The sequence below is a fragment of the Parasteatoda tepidariorum genome, chromosome 1 (assembly GCF_982258835.1).
Source record: "Parasteatoda tepidariorum strain Cologne lab strain chromosome 1, Ptep-v5.0, whole genome shotgun sequence".
NCBI lineage: Eukaryota > Metazoa > Arthropoda > Arachnida > Araneae > Theridiidae > Parasteatoda > Parasteatoda tepidariorum.
In genome coordinates, this window is record NC_141755.1 from 114,457,301 (window position 1) to 114,474,980 (window position 17,680).

Sequence of the window (17,680 nt, forward strand, 5' to 3'; positions counted from 1 at the left end):
AAATACGAATGTTTAAGAACATTACATGATTCTTTTTTTTAAGAATAGTTTTATTTTGCCAAATATATGAGCTACGTGTCTTTTTTTTTCGTTAAAGAAAATTTGTAAATGGCATCCTAATGTTTCGATACATTCTAAAACGAATTTTCTTAAATTTTCCATGAAATGTTGCTCAACATGATCTTTAATTACGATCAGCTGTATTTATCCCCTACCGAATATTGCTACTATAATTTCTTTGCTTAGTTCTTTTTACTATAAACTTACATTATGATTCTTACATACATACATCTGATAAGATAGTCTCCCTTTAAACTTGAGTTCGTAAGGTCTTTAAGAAACTGTATAGAGGCAGCAAATGTATTTTATACGATAAATGCATTTTATTACATTAATATTCACAACAACATTCAATTATCAATTTCAATAATTCGAAATATCTGAATACAAAATTTTGAAATTTTAATTTAGAATAAAAGATAACTTGTGATAACGTAAAAAATAACTTAAAATTAAGATAACTTCTTAATTTTAATATAGAAGCAAAGGTTTTCTTAATATTTTAAGGAGCGCATCTGCTAAAATAATAATATACAGATGTTTGGCTTAGTCAGCTTAAGATTCTTATCAAAATAACGATTGAAACTCGAACGTTGTATACTAATGGTAAAAACTTCATTGTCTTTAAAAATATGAAAATCGTAATAAAAGTGGACATGTTTGGAGAACTCAGAAATAGAAGCCCATTCTTAAGAATCGCCATACGTGAGTGAACAAAACCAAAATAATTTTAAACAGTAAACGTGAAGTTGCCGGCAAAATATGAAAAAGAAAAAAGAAAAAAACTGGGAAAATCACAGTACCCAAAAGTGACATAGTCAACAAAAAATTGAATGAAGAAAAAAAAATAGTGCGTGGAGTCCCTCCGCGGAACAAGTTAAACTTCGTAACGAGCGACGTTAATTGTAGAAGAATCAGCAGTCGTAGAAGAATCGCTAGTTCTATTCAACGACTCTTTTTTCTGCTCCGCTCGCTTCCATGCTCTGTAATAACGGTAATATTGTGCATTTTTCCCTCGTGGACCTCTTGAACCAGTGGAAGTGCTTGTGGTTGCCTCATCGTCTCGCCATGGAAAATGTATTTGTATTAATAATGTATGTGAATGCGTCATAATGTAATTTCAAAAGAGTAAACCTAACAATCAATTGATATTCACAAGAGACGTACCTTGACATAACCTTAAATCCGTCGCATTGTCCATGGGATTGTTTTCACTCATTTTTTACAATTGTTATCCACTAAATTTGAAAATAAAAAATACTATCCTATTAAATTGTATGTGTATCAAATTAAACTAAAAAAAATATTTATAGAAAAACAATACTTTTATGACTTTTATTATTTTTATGCTAGTGAGAACCAAAACAATATGGAAATGAATGAGGGAAAACTGGATCCTACCACGTGATTTCCCGGCCAATAAAAATGTAGCGTTAAACGTTTAACGCAACCGTGTTGGAAGTCGCATAAGAAGTATAACTTGGAAAAAAACCACCAGAAAAACCGCAGTGACCGAGAGTGGTGGTGTATCAGGGCAAAATGCATTTTGACATGCTGTGGAGAAATGGTGAGAAACTACAAGGGAAATTAGCATTCGTAAGAATAAAATAAGATTCCTGAGTATCAAAATGAGCTGATGACACACGGGTAGTTATTACCATCATTATTTTCTTAAGTCAACCTTCTTAAAGTTAACGGGCAAAAATAAGTTTGAACGTGAAAAAAAAAGTTGCAGCTCGGTAATTTTTTGTCCATTTAAAAAACAAAGCAACCTTCTGGATACACATTTCGCGTTGTGCATATGGGTGATTCTCACGAAATATGACAATTTACAGTCTCTTGCTCCAAGATCTAATACTATACTACAAAAAGAACTTTTTTTTCTTTCAATTTTAATAAATAGCATTTTGCATTTAAATTTGCAATAGCTGTTTGCATTTTAAAATGACCTTGCACTAGCATCGACTGTTTTGTACATTTATCGAATTTAACTGAATTTCAAAATGTCATGTTTCTGGTATGTCACAAACAATATTTCCAATAATAACTAGTTTCAAAACTTCGCATAAATTTTTCAATATCTAATTTTTTTTTATCTCCACCGTTTCTAGAATATAAGCAGAGGGTATTATTTACAAAAACTTCGTTTAAAATAATTTTTTCTGTCAACAATTTCTTTGTCACATGAAAAACTGTCATTTTCCTGGCTACTTTTATTTAGTTTTTATGTTGTCATTTTCCTGTCTTCTTCAAATCATTAATAACATAAACTACATAGATCTATCTGAGTTATTTCAAGAAATCCTGCTGTTTTCTGAGGGATGTAAATGTCTTAGGCCGAAATGTTAAATTAAAGTAAAGGTAAATGCTATAAAATGGCAAAATGTCATTATCCTGGCTGTCATTTTCCTATCTTATGAATGCCAGGACATTGAAGTATTACCAGAATTTTTTTTAAACAGTATACTGTAAAGAGGGAAAGCAAATATTAACCTAATACCAAGCTTATGTATGATTTTAATATGCTTGAATGTAATCAAAGTTGTTTATTTATTTAATGATTCATTATTATACACAATTTTATTCTGTACATATCAGCAACAAAAACATTTTTGATTCTTTCAACAGTGGATAAAAGGAATTAATTTAAGCAATTTATGGTCCATCTAACATAAAGGCTTAAGTTGAGTTACATACTATTAACTTATAATGACTGTTTTTCTAACTTCTAAACTAATATGTCATTTTCCTGGCATTCAAGATTTGGTGAGTTTCTATTTTATTTAATTTTTTCTTGAGCAAATGTCAATAAACTGTTTGTAAGATATTAATAAATATAACTAAATAAGTAAACAAAAAATTTTTTTGATTATTTTGAAGACTTAAATTTGAAGAAATTTTTTGGTCCGAATTGTCATGTTTCCAAACAACCTATATATGCATTTACTTTTTATTACTCAAATAACAAAAAATCAAATGAAAAAGAATATTCATTTATTCATTTATTCATTATATTCATTTTTCGAAAATATAGTCAGCTTATTTAGATCGAGTAATTTTAAAGCAGCAGAATTTTTTTAATTGCTTAATAAGGTTTAATTTTCAACTAACTGGCAATAATTCTAAGCTTCTTTTATTAAAAACTTGACAATAATTTTTTTAAAAAATTCATGGTTTTCCTCTCCATGTTGTTAAGTAAATGCGGTTTGGTTAATTCCACCAAAAAGCCCTCCACGTAGACAAAATTTCGCAAGATGCTTGATAAAGGAGTTCCCTTGTCTTCTGGATTGGGTTCAAAATTTCAAAGCTACGGAGTTGAGCATTGGTAGACGTAAAGCTGAAAATCGGGTCGGCTGTTCAACGACAGTTATAAAATAAAATAATTTAAAAACGAAAGTTTAATTTAAAGCAGTGATTCCCAAAGTGGTCTACATCGACCCCTAGGGGTCGACAACAAACAGCAAGGGATCCATGCAAATTGAAAAAAAATTGGGGCTCCATGAAATGAAAATAGGGGTCAACGATAATGGATCTCATGTAGCAGGTCGAGACTTTTAATTTTGGCATTTCATGAATGCAATATTCAACAATCAACAAACTGAATTATTATAAACTAGGAGGCTTTGCCCCCTGCTCGCTGGCGCTCGCGAACCCCCGGAACTGCTTTCGCAGTTCATTTCGGATTGCTTCGCAATCCGATGCTCGCTTTGCTCGCGCATTGGATACGTTCTTAACGTCTAGCTTTTGTATACTTTTATGAACACTAAAGTTCCGAAAACTTTAACTGTAGAAAATTCTAAACCTGTGCATTTCAATATTAATTTGAAATTGTAAGCAGTTCACATATTTTTCTTAATCACACTATTCTAAATTTCAGTTGTTGAGAAAAGTAACTTTTGTAAGCTTTGTTTTAAAGTCTTTCCCACCAGAGGGCTAAAACCATGTGTTGTAAAACAATATGAAATAGTACTGAACGCCGGATATAAAGCATCGGCTTCGATGAAGATAATTTTGTGAGAATTTTTTTGATAATTCGGTGAGAATTCACCCGATTAGACATATGATATGCTCACTACGTGCTCTTGCGCTCCGAAGCCTATTAATTAAAACGCATTAGCGTTTTATATAATATAGATTAGCCATATGATGCTCACTGTGCTCACAAGGCTTCACCTGATCATTTGCTGACCTGTATGGGACTGGAGAAAAATTTTATTTTGGAGGATCCGCAGATGGTGTTTGATTTTCTGTCGGTGAACGGCCTCCTGGACTTGGTCTAGCCTTGTTCTGGGCCAAGAGGAATAAGTACCACCACCATGATGCTCACTACGTGCTCTTGCGCGCCGAAGCCTATCAATTAAAAATGAAAACTGTTGCCAACGCGAGAAAAGAAATATCATCGATTTTATTGATACATACGTATTAGCGTTTTATATAATATAGACTAGCAAATGCCTGCAGCTCCGGCAGCGTACGTTTTTATTTTCTTTGCGTGTTAGGTTTTATTTTGTAACAAAAAAGTATTTTTTTCGCTGTAAATTGTAGCCTAGCAAGTGCGTCAACTCTTTAGCTAGCTAAACCTCCAATTTTATCTGTGTACAAGGTCGCGGATATTTGTTGCTTAGTTTTTACGTGAAAACGTAATATACAGACAGACAATACACTACTATGGTTTTGTATACAAACTTATTTCCGCTATTATAATATTAGTAACGGAGTACGGGTTTTATAGTGCACTATTTTATTCTATTTACAAATTAATTAAATTAAATTAGTTTGAATTTAATTATAAATGTATAAAATGAACATGTGTTTTTTTTCCTAGGTGTTTCCCAGTACACTTCACTACAGTTAGAAATTTAAATTTTTTACAGTGAGTCGCACAATTCCAGCTGTCAAAAATACATTTGAAGTTGATGAATTTACAAAAGATCAAAGTAAGCAGGGGGTCTACCCAAAACTGAAAATCATGGCACGGGGTCTAAGAGACAAAAAAGTTCAGGAGCCACTGATTTAAAGAAAAACCTAAATTAAATTACTAAAACAATTTATTGGTATACTATATAGGTAGTAGTGTAGAGAATAAGATTTTGAAAATGTAAAAATACAATTAAATAGTTAGTAAAACAGTTAGTGGCAAAAACACGCACGGGCAGGAAATTAAGAGATTACGTTTCATAAATGGGTGCATTTTTAAACAAAAAAAATGCTTAATTAGTTTTAAAGACTAATGACGCTAATAATTAGTTTTATGACTAAAAACGCAAAAAGTAAAATTAACATTAAAGTGTCAAAACTTTCATCCGCTCTCCAGTCTGAACTATTAAGGTCACAATTTCCAGGTATCTCCCATATTTTAAATCCAAATATGAAAAATATATATATATATTCAGTGAAAGTACGATTTTGTGTCCCATTTCGTAACTTACTTAATACGTAGTATATTTGAGGTCACCCTTAGTAATTATTGAGATTGTCACTAATACTTGGAAATCCGATCATAAGAAAGGAAATCATATAGGGTGATATCTATTTTCACCCATTGGCAAAATGGGTCTTATCTATTTTCACCCATTGGCAAAATGGGTCTTATCTATTTTCACCCATTGGCAAAATGGGTCTTATCTATTTTCACCCATTGGCAAAATGGGTCTTATCTATTTTCACCCATTGGCAAAATGGGTATTGGTTTGAATTTGATGGCGTCCACACACTTTTCAACTGTGTTCAAGAGTAATAGTAAACAGTGCGCATGCGTTACCATGGCGACCGCTGTTATTTTTATTTTCACTAGCAGGCATTTTTAATGCATTTACATAATAATAATTTAAAATATTTTTATATTCTTTTTATTATTAACGTATAATGACTGGCTTTACCGGTGATTTCAATATAAATAAGAATGCTGAAGAAGGAAAAGTATTTTGAAACATAGGCAGGATATCAATCCCACGACAAACATTATTGGAGACCCATGATTTGGAATGTTGTGGCGTTTAACGGAGTCAATCCAGAAAGAAAAAGCATTTGAGCAATAGGTTACCAGTAAGGCCCGGATTTTGATGACATTTGCATTTTTTGGACATTTTTTGTCATTTAGAGCATTTTTTTTAGTTTTATAGGGCATTTTTCTTTAAATTTTGGGGCGTATTTTGCATTTTAATGCATTTTTTAAAGTTTTTTGTTAATTTTTCCAATTTTTATTATTTTTTATCAATTTTCATTATTACACTGGCTTCCAAACAATGAAGAAAATCTACAGAATATTAACAGGTGAAGCAAAATCTTTTCGAATTGAAGAAGTAAGTGAGACAGTCTTTTTCAAGTACGCACCTATAACATCAGTAGACGTTAAAAGAAGCTTCTGCAGGAATGAAAATTTACTTTCAGACAAGAGACGCTCGTTTACATTTCAAATTATCAAAAAACATTTAATAATCTAATGTAATTCTGATATTTAGTAATATTATGAGAAGGAAGTTGTTATATCCATTAAAGTTTCTATACAAAATAAAAATATTTTGGTGTCAATATATTTCCCTTTTTTGTTATTTTAGCATATAAAGCAAATTTCTCAAACTTTAATGAACGTAGAACAAGTATTGCATTGCGTTATATTTTTTAAATGACTCATAATAATTTTAAAGAGCAAAACATTTTTTTAATTCAATATTTTTACTTTATTTAAGGCATTTTTTGGATTTTTAAGGGCATTTTTCGCCCTTTTTAAGGGCATTTTTTTGCACTTTTTAAGGGCATTAGTTGAGATTTTTTAGGTCATCAAAATCCGGGCTCTAGTTACCAGTAATCGTAATAAGACGATCACAAATTTTATTTAGTATTTAAAAATAATATAGTCAAGAACATCCACGTATGTGGTACGTATAACTAAATTTATGACAGCGTTCAATAGTCGAGTGAAATCTCATAGAATTATGAGTATTTATGTATTTTTTTCTTTTGTACTTGAACACTACCATAAATTATGAATATAATATATTCCTCGATAAGTTAATTAATTATAGTTCACAAAAAACATAAATATTTGTTTAAATTTCGTAAAAACATAAATATTCGTTAAAAATTCTACCACTTAATTCAAATGTTCAATTAAATTATATTCGTTATTTAGAATAAAATACAGGGTTATTCATAATTCCCTTCGCCTGTAAACGCCATTTTTCTTTACTACAACTGGCTTCAGTGGTACATGTTACTGTCATCTACCGGAACTGCTTAAATTAAAACTTGAATACTTTCGGAATAATTTCATATGTTCTTTTTTGCCACATTCATCTTCGTTTTTTAAATATAACGCTTCGAAACCCCAGAGGGAATTATGAATAACCCTGTACATATAAACAGGTTATTTTAGTATGTTTTAATATATCTACATTCTAGTCCGTGCAACTCTGTTTCAATTAAAAGAATATTTCGATCTTATTAATTCAAAACTGAAAAGTAAACTTCGAATACAGTGTTTTATGATAATAGTGTTTTATGGTCATATGCTTTGGGGAAAAGAGTTAAAATAAGAGTAACTGAAAAATGGTTTCACACATAATAATGAAAATGATGATTGTTAATCGTTTTTTTTACAATATGATTGCTTTTGTACTTTTATTTTCACTTACTGTTTAAAAATTATTAAATTGGATAATAAAATTTGTTTCTAATAAAGTGATTAGAATTTCATAAATAACCTAGGAAATATTAAAACATTTTATTCAATTTAAAGAGATTTTAAGATGGTTAAAGCATGAAAATAAAATTCTTACCAGAAAAGTGGTGTTGTACACAAATTCTTCTCCTTCATAGAGACATAGAGGCTGCAGTTACTACAAAAAATACAAAAATATCCTGTAAAATACAAAAAATCCTGTAAAATAATCCTGTCCTGTAAAATACAAAATCATGCATAATCCTGTAAAATACAAAAAAAAGAATATTCAAAATTTCAAATATCACATTAAAAAAAAAATTTATTCAGGGCACTGTTAAAAACTACGTATTGAATATGTCACATGTGGCTAACTGTAAAAAATAGTAACTAAAAATAGCAGCAGAAATAGTATCCTCAGAAACAAATTATAGTAGACTAAATAGTATTTTGGAACGTATCAAGTTATATAAAGAAACAATTTTTTTTTTTTAATTTTTTTAATAAAACCTTTAATAAAAACTAAACCTATTCTCTAAAAAATCAACTGCTCTCTATTGCTCCATTAAAAACTCGTGCTTTCAATTTTAATTTATCGCGTTAAATGTTTTGTTTCTTTTATTCATGCTTTTGTTATCCAGATATTTTATAATATTTATAACTCCTTTCCATTTGGAAAAACTTTTCCATATAAAGCAAAGGAAAAGTCATTTATGAACTTATTTGTGTTCTTTAAACTTTAGGTTGAAACCAATGTATTACGTAATAATCAAAACAATTCACTTTTAAAACTAAATTTTCTAATTGTCAAATAAAGTGCAACATTCAATTTTTACATTAGAAGTGATGTACAATTATTTAACTTTGAAACTTAAAATTTCTAAATTATTTTTAGACTCTTGCAGTAAACATTAGTAGACAATTCATTAGTAACTCAATTTAGATATGAAACTAAAATATTCAAAATAAAATTAAAATGTAAATGAATACTATAATTTAACTTCACATAAAATAAATACAAAGAAATATAACAATTTACATATTCAATATCTAAAGACTGAAGCTAACCTAGATCTCATTTTTTATTTATCAAAATGCTTTTTTAAGCTTGATGCCACCAGTTTGAAATCCAAACAATATAGTTAACACTTTTTAACTTCACATAATTGGGTATAATATGAAAAAAACACAACTACTTCCACTCCGAAAATTTTACTAGGAATAATATTTACCTTTTAGCTTAATTAATAAGCTGAGTTTTAAATATGTTTAATTAATTCATAAACTAAGATAAAACAACAAAATAAATTATTTCAAAGGGAATTAGACTAATACATTTCCAACCTGACGAGTAGCGACTTATAACAACACACTTCGTTTAATGTTTACTTGTTGCTAGAAATCAGGCTCGCGGAAAATTCTGTTTACTAGTTAAAATTTAGTAGGAATAACACGACCTGTGACGTAGGCTATAGTATACCCAATTCGATCGAAATTCAATCTTATTAATATTTAGATACATAATTAATAAAAATAGCATAGTTTAAGAACAGAGTAACACTTTTCTCTAAAATCAAACTCGTTTAACACCTGTTTCATTAAGTATAATCCTTTTAAACTTTCTTTTGGATGGTTAAATTTCACAAACTTCAATAGTAAACTAATCTCTTAATGAGTTCATATTTTCCTTTTTTTTTTCAAAGTAAACCATACATATGAATAAGAAAATAAGACTAAATTGTACAAAACATCACAACATACTATTTACAATTAAGTAAATAATGTTTAAAACAAACCAAAGGACTAAAGAAATAACAAAAAAAAATCTTATTGCTTAAATAAAAATAATTTGGAGTGAAATAATTTACAAAACCTGTCTCGAATAATATTTAAACTCTTTTAGTTTAACAAAAATTAACCTATGTTTTAATTATCGTTATATTTATTTTTGGCCATTAAAGATTATATTTTCATTATCATTTTTACTTTTAACCTGTCGCCAAATTAGGGGTAATTAGCGAATTTCGAGATGCCATGATTTCTGTAGATGTTAATATTCTTTGACCATTTTTTTGCACTATCATAAATGAATGTTTTAGAATCAGGTTCCAGTATATTAGAATGTCCTTTTCTTTATAATACCAGTGCGACAATTCTTGTAATATTTTACAATAATTTTTATCTTTCAATAAATTTACTTTTCTTATATCATCAATAGTGTGTTGAGTACAAAAAAAAAAGAAAAATATCGAGAAAACACAAATTTCACCCAGAGTTAAAGATGGCTTCCTAAATGCTTCGAAGTGAATTGCAGCCTAACTGTTTAGGTCAGGGGTCGCCAAACTTTTTTGATTATCGACCCCAGCAAAAGTAATTTTCTGTTAATTAAAATAAAACTCTATTAGATACTGTGTTAGTACATTTATTTTATGATTTTAAACATTTATTAAAGTAATAGTACATTATGTAACAATAGTTTTATGAAAAATATATTAATATTGAAATTTAAATACCTTATTATTAAATAATAAGTAATTATGCATAAGTAGATATAATAAGTAAAGTAACTAAAGATTTACTGCTTCTTGATCAATAAGATGGGTGGGCCTGGTGTTTTTTTTGCAAGGTTCGCTATATTGGGTTCAAAATTGGTCAATTTTAATTTTCGTCAAAATTGGTCAATTTTGTAATTTTCGTAAAAAAATACTAAGTGTGCTATAGTTTTGTCGCGGGCTGTACTAATCCATATCATTAATGCTTACCTTCTTTTTTGTGCATTGATAATTAAAATTGATATCTAAACCAAACGAATAGTTTTATCAAAACAATAACTAATTATCCAAAACTATAAAAGTTTTAATAATGACACTGCAAATATTCAACACAGTTTGCAAAGATAGTTGAAACTGCGTATGATATTTGCATTTGTAACGTCAATAACGTCAATATCACTGCACGGTGGTACGTACATACTTGTTTCACCCCAATAAATATACGTTTATTAATTTATGTTTTATAAAGAAACTGATATTGAGTCAATTATAAAAAAAAATCACAAATTTTACATACTTAATTAGGTATGTGTGATTTGCGTATTGAGAACTGTTTCTTTTTTCGACCCACAATTGACCCTTCCGATTCAGATCGACCCCCATTCGCCCCCCTGTCTCAGATCGACCTCTGCTTTTGTTAAATAGACCCTTGGGGGTCTATATAGACCACTTTGGCGACCTCTGGTTTAGCTAAACTATTCTTGCCAGTACAAGTGCTGCTGTTAGAAAGCTCTGTTGTTGCATTAAAGGATGTTTTTGTTATTAATATACTATTTTTATAACTGATGGGAGTATGCAACAGTCATTCATGACTGTTCTGTTAGGTCAGGTTTAACCTATCTTTGGCCACGCCTCCTATGCTAATTCTGTAATTGACATAAAACATCAATAAGGAGGAAAGTCACCGTTTTATTTAACTCCATGTTGCATTATCTGAGCTATAAAAAAATGGCAGAAAAATGAGAATAAAGTATTGATTTTCATTTAAGTGGGAAAATGTCACGAAATCGGTGATTTTTTTTAAAGGATTTATGTATATATTAGAGTTATTTGTCCGTTCTAAGGACCAGATAATTCAACATGGCATGATGGTATATAATTTAAAATCGCAGCTTTCCCTCAAGTGTAAAACATTTAAAGTATAGCTTTTTTATTTCCATTGATGAAAGAGCTTCAAAAAACCATGTTTTGTTTCGAACACATCAAAGCTCGAAATTTTTTTTGAAGAATCTGAAATTTTTGGCATCTTAAACTATTATTCCTGCATTTTGCAACTTCAATATTAAAATTTCGTTGTTTTTTATTTAAATTTATAAAAATTATTTTGTAAGACACTCATGAAATTTCTTATGTTGTTTTAACCGATTCCTTTTTAATTTCAAGTCAAATAGTCATCATTACGATGGTCGCAGTTTGTACTACATCCCCTACTATAAGTCAAGAATTAAAAAATATATTTAGGCAATAAAAGCAATTAAATTTTTATCCGTCGAATACAGTTCTGAAATTATAATCTATTTCAAGCATACTTAAAAAAATTATTTTATTTATATAATAATGCATAATAAAAGTTATTAATATGCTTACCTGATTTGTACCAATAGTAAACAACAGATGAAAGAAAGAATATTAAAATTAAGCCAAGTATTTGTAGTCTTCAATACTTCTGTTAACTAAAAGAAAAACTAAAATATTTATGAGTTTTACCTGAAAAGGAATAAATAAGATATACGTATGGCTTAAAAGTAGTCTTATGGGTTGTATGGCTTAAAAATTTTGTTTAAAGGTATTTTGATTAGATTGGGCAATTATTTATTATTCAAAACTATTATTCAACACTATCATTCAACTTATTTTCAAAATATTTTTTTTCCTTCTTACAAAACTAAATTCACTATTTTATTTTTTTCTTTGGGAAAAAGGTCTCTTTGATGGGGGCCATTAGAAAAACTCTACTAATAGTATAGGGAATTCGTTCAATTAAGTCCTTATTTTGGAAATTTTTTTAAAAACTAATGGTTTGTTCTGGCTTTTAGAAAACGTTACCTGGGATTGCATTGAAATTTTTTTAGCATCTCTCAGCAAGGCTTAAACAGATAATATTTTGACTTTAAATGAAGGTTCTTACAAATATGAACAATAATAACACAGGTTAGAGTACACAAACTTAGGTCCATTTACATCATGGTTAACACCATTTTTTAATTGTAACAACTGGAAAACGAACTCATTATTTCTTTTATTACTCATTATATATACTATTTTTCATCTCATTATTTCTAGCAAATTCTTTTTTAAATAAAATACAGTTATTTTTATAACCTTAAAAAATATAGTATCTACTTTTGATATGCAAGCAAATCTTCCTCTCACATTCTATTTTATTATTTATGACAACAGAACAAATGTAGTACTTTAAATTATGGCAGTCATCAACTCTCATTCCCCTCAGTTAGAGTATTTTTAAAAAAAGTATACTTCTTCTAAATAAAAAATATTGTGAAGAGTGAGTTTTTCAGATAATATATTATCTGCAGAGTTTGTTCACGGTCTTTAATCATTAAATTAACTGCTCAAAAGTCAAACTTTATCTTAACTAAACAAAATTAAATAGAGAAGAACAAAATTAAATAGAGAATTTGAATTTAAATAAACAAAATTAAATAGAGAAGGTGGATATAGTAGCGAAAGGTTTATTATTTTGCACAAATTATTTTGCACGCAGCTTACAGAATGTTAGTAAGTCTCATATTACTTTAATTTATATTTTTTTAAGTATTTAAATTTTGAATATGGAAACTAATTTGCATACAATAACTTAATCATTATTTCTCTTGATCAGAAGGTCAAGCTAAATTAATTAATAATACTCTCGATATAAATTATATTACGTCCTGATTATGATTTAGAAATTATGTGTCGTTATCGGCACGGCTGCTATCGTGATAGTAAATATTTTTTTAATAACTATTCTCCTTTGTTTTTCCTTTTTTCTACTAATATTTTACTGCTCAAAATTGACTGCTCAAAAGTCAAACTTTCATCTTATTAAATTGACTGCTCAAAAGTCAAACTTTTATCTTATTAAAAAAGTTTGGGAATGTAATTGCACAAAAAAATAATCGATTTTATTTTTTATTTTTAAAAAAGCATTCCCGCCTCATTATTTAAATGGAAATTTTTTTATTGCAAGAAATAAGACACAAAAACAAAAATTTAAAGAAAAAAAATATTATTGCCTCGACAGCAGGTAAACTTCCAGTGCCCGGAAGGCGGACAGGTCCTAGATTAAGAAATTCATTGCAACTACACTCTGCAGATGAATTTCTAAATCGTTACTACGGCCCCGGCAATACAAGCACATAGATCAAGTAATTCTTTTACCGCTAGCGATACAGAATTACTCAATCATATTCCGGACTTTCTGGAAGACATACCCCATCATCAACCAGTTCATCACTCGAACTGGTTGGGGCATAATAACTAGAAAATTCATAGAAAAGAAAAAAAGCAAAACAAAGAAAAATGTTAGAAAAAGTAAGCATTATTACCTCGACAGCAAGTAAGCTTCCAGTGCCCGGAAGGCGGACAGGTCCTAGATTAAGAAATTCATTGCAACTACACTCTGCAGATGAATTTCTAAATCGTTACTACGGCCCCGGCAATACAAGCACATAGATCAAGTAATTCTTTTACCGCGAGCGATACAGAATTACTCAATCATATTCCGGACTTTCTGGAAGACATACCCCATCATCAACCAGTTCATCACTCGAACTGGTTGGGGCATAATAACTAGAAAAATCATAGAAAAGAAAAAAAGCAAAAAAAAGAAAAATGTTAGAAAAAGTAAGCATTATTACCTCGACAGCAAGTAAGCTTCCAGTGCCCGGAAGGCGGACAGGTCCTAGATTAAGAAATTCATTGCAACTACACTCTGCAGATGAATTTCTAAATCGTTACTACGGCCCCGGCAATACAAGCACATAGATCAAGTAATTCTTTTACCGCTAGCGATACAGAATTACTCAATCATATTCCGGACTTTCTGGAAGACATACCCCATCATCAACCAGTTCATCACTCGAACTGGTTGGGGCATAATAACTAGAAAAATCATAGAAAAGAAAAAAAGAAAAAAAAGAAAAATGTTAGAAAAAGTAAGCATTATTACCTCGACAGCAAGTAAGCTTCCAGTGCCCGGAAGGCGGACAGGTCCTAGATTAAGAAATTCATTGCAACTACACTCTGCAGATGAATTTCTAAATCGTTACTACGGCCCCGGCAATACAAGCACATAGATAGTAATTCTTTTACCGCTAGCGATACAGAATTACTCAATCATATTCCGGACTTTCTGGAAGACATACCCCATCATCAACGAGTTCATCACTCGAACTGGTTGGGGCATAATAACTAGAAAAATCATAGAAAAGAAAAAAAGCAAAACAAAGAAAAATGTTAGAAAAAGTAAGCATTATTACCTCGACAGCAAGTAAGCTTCCAGTGCCCGGAAGGCGGACAGGTCCTAGATTAAGAAATTCATTGCAACTACACTCTGCAGATGAATTTCTAAATCGTTACTACGGCCCCGGCAATACAAGCACATAGATCAAGTAATTCTTTTACCGCTAGCGATACAGAATTACTCAATCATATTCCGGACTTTCTGGAAGACATACCCCATCATCAACCAGTTCATCACTCGAACTGGTTGGGGCATAATAACTAGAAAAATCATAGAAAAGAAAAAAAGCAAAAAAAAAGAAAAATGTTAGAAAAAGTAAGCATTATTACCTCGACAGCAAGTAAGCTTCCAGTGCCCGGAAGGCGGACAGGTCCTAGATTAAGAAATTCATTGCAACTACACTCTGCAGATGAATTTCTAAATCGTTACTACGGCCCCGGCAATACAAGCACATAGATCAAGTAATTCTTTTACCGCTAGCGATACAGAATTACTCAATCATATTCCGGACTTTCTGGAAGACATACCCCATCATCAACCAGTTCATCACTCGAACTGGTTGGGGCATAATAACTAGAAAAATCATAGAAAAGAAAAAAAGCAAAAAAAAGAAAAATGTTAGAAAAAGTAAGCATTATTACCTCGACAGCAAGTAAGCTTCCAGTGCCCGGAAGGCGGACAGGTCCTAGATTAAGAAATTCATTGCAACTACACTCTGCAGATGAATTTCTAAATCGTTACTACGGCCCCGGCAATACAAGCACATAGATCAAGTAATTCTTTTACCGCTAGCGATACAGAATTACTCAATCATATTCCGGACTTTCTGGAAGACATACCCCATCATCAACCAGTTCATCACTCGAACTGGTTGGGGCATAATAACTAGAAAAATCATAGAAAAGAAAAAAAGCAAAAAAAAGAAAAATGTTAGAAAAAGTAAGCATTATTACCTCGACAGCAAGTAAGCTTCCAGTGCCCGGAAGGCGGACAGGTCCTAGATTAAGAAATTCATTGCAACTACACTCTGCAGATGAATTTCTAAATCGTTACTACGGCCCCGGCAATACAAGCACATAGATCAAGTAATTCTTTTACCGCTAGCGATACAGAATTACTCAATCATATTCCGGACTTTCTGGAAGACATACCCCATCATCAACCAGTTCATCACTCGAACTGGTTGGGGCATAATAACTAGAAAAATCATAGAAAAGAAAAAAAGCAAAAAAAAGAAAAATGTTAGAAAAAGTAAGCATTATTACCTCGACAGCAAGTAAGCTTCCAGTGCCCGGAAGGCGGACAGGTCCTAGATTAAGAAATTCATTGCAACTACACTCTGCAGATGAATTTCTAAATCGTTACTACGGCCCCGGCAATACAAGCACATAGATCAAGTAATTCTTTTACCGCTAGCGATACAGAATTACTCAATCATATTCCGGACTTTCTGGAAGACATACCCCATCATCAACCAGTTCATCACTCGAACTGGTTGGGGCATAATAACTAGAAAAATCATAGAAAAGAAAAAAAGCAAAAAAAAGAAAAATGTTAGAAAAAGTAAGCATTATTACCTCGACAGCAAGTAAGCTTCCAGTGCCCGGAAGGCGGACAGGTCCTAGATTAAGAAATTCATTGCAACTACACTCTGCAGATGAATTTCTAAATCGTTACTACGGCCCCGGCAATACAAGCACATAGATCAAGTAATTCTTTTACCGCTAGCGATACAGAATTACTCAATCATATTCCGGACTTTCTGGAAGACATACCCCATCATCAACCAGTTCATCACTCGAACTGGTTGGGGCATAATAACTAGAAAAATCATAGAAAAGAAAAAAAGCAAAAAAAAGAAAAATGTTAGAAAAAGTAAGCATTATTACCTCGACAGCAAGTAAGCTTCCAGTGCCCGGAAGGCGGACAGGTCCTAGATTAAGAAATTCATTGCAACTACACTCTGCAGATGAATTTCTAAATCGTTACTACGGCCCCGGCAATACAAGCACATAGATCAAGTAATTCTTTTACCGCTAGCGATACAGAATTACTCAATCATATTCCGGACTTTCTGGAAGACATACCCCATCATCAACCAGTTCATCACTCGAACTGGTTGGGGCATAATAACTAGAAAAATCATAGAAAAGAAAAAAAGCAAAAAAAAGAAAAATGTTAGAAAAAGTAAGCATTATTACCTCGACAGCAAGTAAGCTTCCAGTGCCCGGAAGGCGGACAGGTCCTAGATTAAGAAATTCATTGCAACTACACTCTGCAGATGAATTTCTAAATCGTTACTACGGCCCCGGCAATACAAGCACATAGATCAAGTAATTCTTTTACCGCTAGCGATACAGAATTACTCAATCATATTCCGGACTTTCTGGAAGACATACCCCATCATCAACCAGTTCATCACTCGAACTGGTTGGGGCATAATAACTAGAAAAATCATAGAAAAGAAAAAAAGCAAAAAAAAGAAAAATGTTAGAAAAAGTAAGCATTATTACCTCGACAGCAAGTAAGCTTCCAGTGCCCGGAAGGCGGACAGGTCCTAGATTAAGAAATTCATTGCAACTACACTCTGCAGATGAATTTCTAAATCGTTACTACGGCCCCGGCAATACAAGCACATAGATCAAGTAATTCTTTTACCGCTAGCGATACAGAATTACTCAATCATATTCCGGACTTTCTGGAAGACATACCCCATCATCAACCAGTTCATCACTCGAACTGGTTGGGGCATAATAACTAGAAAAATCATAGAAAAGAAAAAAAGCAAAAAAAAGAAAAATGTTAGAAAAAGTAAGCATTATTACCTCGACAGCAAGTAAGCTTCCAGTGCCCGGAAGGCGGACAGGTCCTAGATTAAGAAATTCATTGCAACTACACTCTGCAGATGAATTTCTAAATCGTTACTACGGCCCCGGCAAT

The 17,680-nt window shown here is 31.2% G+C and overlaps 1 long non-coding RNA gene across 1 annotated transcript in view; it reads right to left on the bottom strand.

The window, feature by feature from the left end:
* Positions 1-16,860, bottom strand: part of LOC147816751 (uncharacterized) — a 33,058-nt gene extending 16,198 nt beyond the window's left edge. Inside the window, exons 1-2 of the long non-coding RNA XR_015429008.1 lie at positions 11,860-16,860; positions 7,839-7,920 (exon numbers count right to left, since the gene is read on the bottom strand). This is a non-coding gene — a long non-coding RNA (uncharacterized LOC147816751). The remainder of the gene's footprint in view (positions 1-7,838; positions 7,921-11,859) is intronic.
* Between the last annotated feature and the right edge of the window lie 820 nt (positions 16,861-17,680).